At 50.5% G+C, this 6,605-nt stretch overlaps 1 long non-coding RNA gene across 1 annotated transcript in view; it reads left to right on the forward strand.

The window, feature by feature from the left end:
- The first annotated feature begins 32 nt into the window (after positions 1-32).
- Positions 33-6,605, forward strand: part of LOC109292859 — an 8,935-nt gene continuing 2,362 nt past the window's right edge. Inside the window, exon 1 of the long non-coding RNA XR_002096190.1 lies at positions 33-891. This is a non-coding gene — a long non-coding RNA (uncharacterized LOC109292859). The remainder of the gene's footprint in view (positions 892-6,605) is intronic.

Here is a 6,605-nt window from a genome sequence, read left to right on the forward strand (position 1 = left end):
AAGGGGGGGTTGGAGAACCTTCAGCATCAGGATTTTCATGTACGTTGTATTAGCTTCAAAAGCTTTACAGACTTCAACAACAATTGAGTTAATAGTAACAAAGGAAGCAGGGGAAGAAGGAGAAATCAGGGGTGGGGAAGGATTTTTCAGTAAACAAATCTCTATGGAGAGAATGGGTTTGGCATTGTTTAGCTGTAGACTAATCTTAAAAGAAATATTGGGAACCATCTGACAAGGAGCCCCTAGCATATCCTTGGATTTTTGACATTCACCGTGCTACGGTTCCTAAGCTTAAGGGACGCAACAGCCAACTCTCACCTACCGGAGCCAATCAAAATGGATTGCTCTGAAGCTGAGTTGCTTGTGTGAGGAAAGTGTAGGAAGCTCATGGCTGCAGAGTAATGCAGGGAAAACATAAGCAAGAGAGAGAGGGAGAGAGAAGAAAAGAATCAAGTAGCAGAGGATATAATCAGCCCCATAAAGGGAAACGTCCATAACATCTGCAGCTCTGTTTATGCTGCTTTGTGTAATAGGCGCCAGTCCTCTCTGTCCCCGAGGGAGATTTTACAGCATTAATTCACTCTGCACAATTCGAGCCAGCAAGGCTTCTCTTCAGCAGCCTCCTTTCCCAGCCCTCCACCCCACTCTGCTACAAGGACAGAGAGAGAGAGGCCATTAGGAACTGCACCCCTCCAGCTGACCTTCCTTTGCCCCTGGCTCAATGTCTCCAGTTCCCAATGAGGCAGATCCAGAAGTGCCCCGAATGGACCCGAGGATTTTAATTTTCCTTCTGTATGTAATGATCCTCCACGAGCTAGTCAGTGGCTGGATGGAGTATCAGAAGCAGGTAACCAAACCTAAGAAGCAAGCAGGTCCTGTTTGGTCCTCAAGGTGAGTAGATGCTTAATATTAAAAAAGGGGGGGACTAGCCCAAGATATTCATGTATGTTTTGATAAGGGAGGATTGCGCTACATAGAATCTCTCTGTCTCTCTCTGCTGTATTAGCACATCGGTAGGATTAAGTATGTTAATCTTTTGAGCCTGCACTGTATGAACACTTTAAGGATTTGATTTATATTCATAGATGTGTATGCTTCTGACTTGGTTTAAGGTGGAAATATGCTATAACACAGTGAGTTAGACTGCCAGTGGCATACATGAAAGGAAAAGAATTTGCTTGCTTAGAAATAACTGTTTCTGTGCACAATAACTGTGTTTCATGCACAATATTTGTCAGTGAATCATAAACTTCAATGGTCTCCATGTAATCTATTTGCTATTAAATCACTAGAGATCATGTCACTATTGGGTTGTGTCTCCTCGCACTCTTTGGGCTATATCCATCATACTAATCGTGTTTTGTTTCTGTAACACAAATTGTATATGTCTACATACATAAGAATGCAAATGAAACCCCCCAAATGACCCTAATACCAGATATTAAGTGTGTGTCTGTATAAATGTCATCCTTCCATTCCAATAATATAGCATCATCGTAATGTTTTTGATAATCATCGTCTTAATATTTTGAGGGTCTCAGGGTGTCTTGGCATCCATTCATCAGGCACATGTGCAACAAAAGCTGCTAATAGAATAAAGCGAGAGAATGATTAAAAGAGGGCGCTGTTCTACAATTGAAACAGTTCCAGATTCAAATGGGACTAAGGCAGTAGTAAAATGGTGGCCTTTTACTTTTGAAGCAAAAAATACCAATGACACAGTTGTCTTCAGGCCTTATAGTAACTATCACTTCCAGTGATATTAACCGTTATGGAAATTATTAGCTATACATTAGTACCAGATATCCCAGTCCAGATCAGGAAAGCAGCATTTCTTGATGCTGTACACAGTCCATGTTTGCACCACAGACTTACTAAGCCAGACAGTGGTGCTGAGGATTGACTCCCAGCAGTGCTGACCAGCTGCCTGCAGTACTGTGCAAACGTGGCTATCCTGCTTCCATTTCCAGAGGTGGTCCCCACTGAGCAGTGTGGCACGTTTGAGGGCATTGTTGTCTGGCACAATACGTCATGAGTTTTAGACATGACTTGCACCTTGTACAACGGGGCTCCAATCCTAATTGGGTAAGTAGCAGGAGAAAGTCCTATCCCGCCAGTGCTTAGAGTCTCCATAGACCACAGGCAGAGGGTAGGAAGAGATCAAGTAAATTATCCAGTGTCACAGGAATAGACCCCAGGTCTCCTGACTCCCAGCTCTGTCCCCAATTTGCTAGACTGATTCCTTGCTAGCAAAAACACAGTCCTACCTCCACTGAGATTAAGAGTTGAAAATACTGATGAAATGCTTTGTGGTAGAGTTTAGAGCTAGAAACAACTTATATGAACCATCTGATCCACTGACATGACAGCAATGACTTGTATTAGAACTTAAAGGTACCGATCTGGTTATAGTCTCCTTGGCAGCAAAGCCAAACATCTACCTGATTTCAAGTAGAAACAGGATCAGAACAATGAAAGTTTGTGAAATAACTTGTACTATAGGACTGAGATCTACCAACCCTCGTAAAACAACTTTATGATAAGACGTGGAGGAAGAACACTGGAATGACTCACGCTACAACTCATTCACCAGAAACAGCCTAAACATTTGCAATGAAAAGTAGGCCACAGTTTAGCTGCCTGTGAGAGAGCTTAGGATGAAATATTCAAAGCAACCTAAGTGAGTTAGGGACCCATCTCCCATAGGAAAAAAGATCAATGGGAGCCAGGTAAGGGATGAATTTATTAAGCTGTTGTAGTTATACAGGGATAATATCCTGGGTGGACACTCTTATTCCAGTATAACAGTGCCTTTTTCTAGTTTAGTCTATGCTACTGGGGAAGCTGGTTAAGCTCCGTCAAAAAATGCCACTGATGCTGGGATAAGAGTGTCTATTCCAGGGCAGGGGTCAGCAATGTTTTTGGGCAGAGTGCCAAAAACACCCACTACCTCAACTTGTAAGATGTTGGTGTGCCCAGGGGCAGACAGTGGGGAAGTTAGGAGGGGTCCAATCCTTGTTGTAGCAGCACAGCTCCAGCCCCTTCCCCACTGTCTACCCTGAGGTGCATGTGCCAAGCAAAATACCTTCATGTGCCACACTCAGGCACCTATGCCAGGGTTCCCTACCCCTGGTCTATGCAGTGAGTTATACCCTTGTAACTAAGGCAGCTTAGCTACACTGGCATAGTTATAATAAAATAGTTATAGTCATGACACTTCTTCATGTATATCCACCCACAGGGCCAGATTTCCAAGTGCTCACAGCCTACAACTGGGGCCAGATTTTCAGAATTGCTTAGATCCTAGCTGGACAGGTTAAATACAAACCTGATTTGAAAAAGTGCCCAGTAACCAGCAGTCTCATTGTGGCACCTTTAACCAGATTTCCAAAGTACTCAGCTCCCAGCATGCAGAGCTCTCCGGCTTTCCAGGCCCTTGAGTTCCTTATTTCCTGGCACCATGGTCTTGTGCTGGTGAAAACATAAGTAACTGGTGCAACATGAGGTTTTCTGACAGTTATATTTATAGACAGACATATTGCAAGAAAAAATATTCAAGCCTTCCCAACTAACGTAACCAGAGCCTGGTTTAAATCATGGGCCCAGCTCTCTAATATCATAGCCCTATCATAGCAGGTGCTGCCATTTTCATGGCCAGATTGTGGTGCCTCCCCTGCCTGATTACCTGAGAGCCTCTTCCCCCCCTACCCACTCCCAGCAGCAGCCCAGCTTGGCTGCACAAAGCTGTATTGCAAAGCTGACATGCCCCTGGGCCAGGACCCACCCCCGTCCCCCCGTGCTGCAGTCAGCTTATTCCAAGAAACCCTCTCCCTCCTGCACCGGGGAGGAGGAAGAAGAGGGGCCAATAGAGCCTCATTCCCCACTACTCCTCCACTGAGCAGGGGCAGGTGCTGAGGGGAGGGAGGATGGGATCCCCTTCCATCTCCCATGGCAGGGGCTTTCCCCTCACCTCCACACCCAGTGCGGGGTGGGGAGGGCATGGAGCCCCTTCGCCACCCACCACCCCACTGGCTGCCCCCCAGGGATGGGGAGGTATGAGGGAGGGCTTGACCCCAGCCATACCTTTGCTTTCCTGGTCTCAGCTGGAGCTCGGCTGGGCTGGGCTGGGCTGGGCTGGGCAGGCAGCACCTGGCTTCTCCCTGCTGGCTGCTGCCACCTCGAGCCACTGCCATCTCAGGGGCTCTGGCCCCCCTCTGCCTCTGGGCTGCAGAGGGGCTGGGCAGGCAATGGCTTCCCCCAGCACTGAACATAGCGTGGGGCTGGGCTGGGCTGGGCAGACTGGGCCAGCACACAAAGATGGAGCTGAGGAGGCAGCCACTGCCTCTAATCTACTTCATGGAGGCTGGCTGGGCTGGGGGGGGGGCAACCCTGGTCGTGGAGGGTTGTAAGAGCAAGAGGTTGTACTGTGGCATTTCACTGCAAATCACATTTTTCATGAAAATCACTTAATTCCATGAATTTCATGAAAAACATGTAAAATCGTGATTTAAATTGGGCCCTAAACATAAACCTCCAGACAACAGCAAGCCAGATCCTTACTAGCACACAAGGAAATCTTGGCAAATAGGGCAATTACCAACATGAGCTGGAATTAAACTAGCAATGTACAGGTAGGCGAATAGCTTTGTCTCCTGTCGCTAGCCCTGAATGGCCCCCTGCTGAGGCCTGTTCATTTTAAAGTAATTAATTTGAAAAGCAGTTAAAGAAGCTAATTAGGACAGAGACAAGGCTGTCTCCTGACTGCCTTGCACAATGGCCGGATTTTCAGAGCTCCACATGGTTTGCGCAAATACTAAGCAGTCACAAGATTTGTCAGAGAGGCCCTGTCCTGTTCTCAACCCTTCTACAACTCCCCCTCCCATGCATCCTTCTCGTTGCCTTTCTGCAGTCATCAGCAAGCTCTGGAGTTTCTAGGCCTTATTCCCACTTCCTTTCTGTCTTCCACCACTCCTTCCATCCTCACCATCTCCTCCTTCTAGACCAGGGGTCGGCAACCCCCAGCACGCTTGCCATTAGTGGCATGCGGAGACATTTTTCCCAGCAGGCCGGGAGGCACTGCAAAGAAATTGTTTGTTTGTTTGTTTAAGTTGCTGCTCCGGGCTGCATAGCCACAAGTGCCAGCGCTGCAGCAGGCACGGGGCGGAGCCAGGGGAGCGCAGGCAGGGAGGCTGTCTGTGTCCTACTGCCCTCGCCCCTTGCTCCCAGGCTGTGCCCTCCAGCCCGGCTGGCCCCTGGAGGGAGCTGCCCAGGCAGGCAGACGCCCTGTCCCACCTGGGGCAGCACTGAGGTGCTGAATGCTGGGGCTGGGCAGTTGGGACAGGGTCTGGGTGGTGTGGGGGGAAGCACCACGGGCAAGCCAGCCCGGTCGGGTCCTTAGGAAGGTGGGAGCTGGGCAGGAAGTGGGGGCGGCCCCGGGGCTCTGTGGGCTCAAGCTGTGGTGGGCGGGCGGGGTGGGGTGCCCAGTGGTACCCATGGGGGACATGGCCTGGCCCACACAGCTCCTCAGGGATGGGTTGCAGCCACCTGCACATGTGGGGATGCTGCCTGGCCCAGGTAGGACACAAGGCTCAGGGGGCTTCCCTCTCCAGGATCAACCTCCCTGCATGCTGGGCACAGCGCAGGCAGGGCAGAGCCATCTCTGATGCAGGGGCCTGGCTGCGGGAGCCCCCTGGAGCCTGGGAACAGCCACCGCGGCTGCCTCAGCCTGCCCAGGTCCCAGCCTTGCCCACCCGCAGCTCCCCTGAAAGGGCCAGGGCTGGGGCAGGCACTGCACAGGACCGCTGCACTGCAGGCTCCCGGCTGCCTCAGGCCTGAGCACCGGCTGTATTGGCTGTTCCCAGAGCCAGGGGAACAGCCTGAGGCTGCAGCTCCCATTTGCAGTGTACCCGGCTGGCACAGAGACCAGCTCCCTGAGCTTGGTGTCCTGCTGCAGCCAGGTAGCATCCATTTGTGGGCAGGGTGGCTGCGTCCCATCCCCGCGGAGCTGCACGGGCCGGCTGGGCCCCACCTCTGGTGGTGCTGGGCCCCCCGCTGTGGCCCAAGCAGCAGAGCCCTTGGGCAGCCCCCACTCCCTGCCTGACACCAGCTCTCTATTTACTGTAAAAAAAAAGTTAAAAAAAAGCAAGATTGATGATTATTAATTGTATTAAATATGCAGTGCATCCTGCCATGTAGCCCCTCTGCCCCAGTTTTGTTTTTGTGGCATGCCAGCACTCCGACAGCTTACAAGATAGGCATTGTGGTTTTTTCAGCACTCAGACCAAAAACTGTTGCCTACCCCTGTGCAACTAGCAAGTGTGAATATTTGACATCCCTGACTTTTAGGGCATTGACAGAAGTGGTGTTTTGTCATGCCATCAGCCCCCTGAAGCACTCTATAGCCATGCCCTGACAGAATTGCATGGCTGCAGAGCTCTTTAAAAGCACCTGATCACACTTCAGAAGTTCTCCAAAGCAGAGCGCCTTCATGAACTTCTGTCAGTGCATGCTGGGAGCAGGGCTGGGCTGATGCAGTCCAGCCTCGCTCCTGGGGGTTTGCCCAGTCTCTGCTGGGGGTGGGGGCGGGGTGGATTGGAGCCCATCCC

Source organism: Gavialis gangeticus, unplaced genomic scaffold, assembly GCF_001723915.1.
Source record: "Gavialis gangeticus isolate Ggan-Ray unplaced genomic scaffold, GavGan_comp1, whole genome shotgun sequence".
Classification (NCBI taxonomy): Eukaryota; Metazoa; Chordata; order Crocodylia; family Gavialidae; genus Gavialis; species Gavialis gangeticus.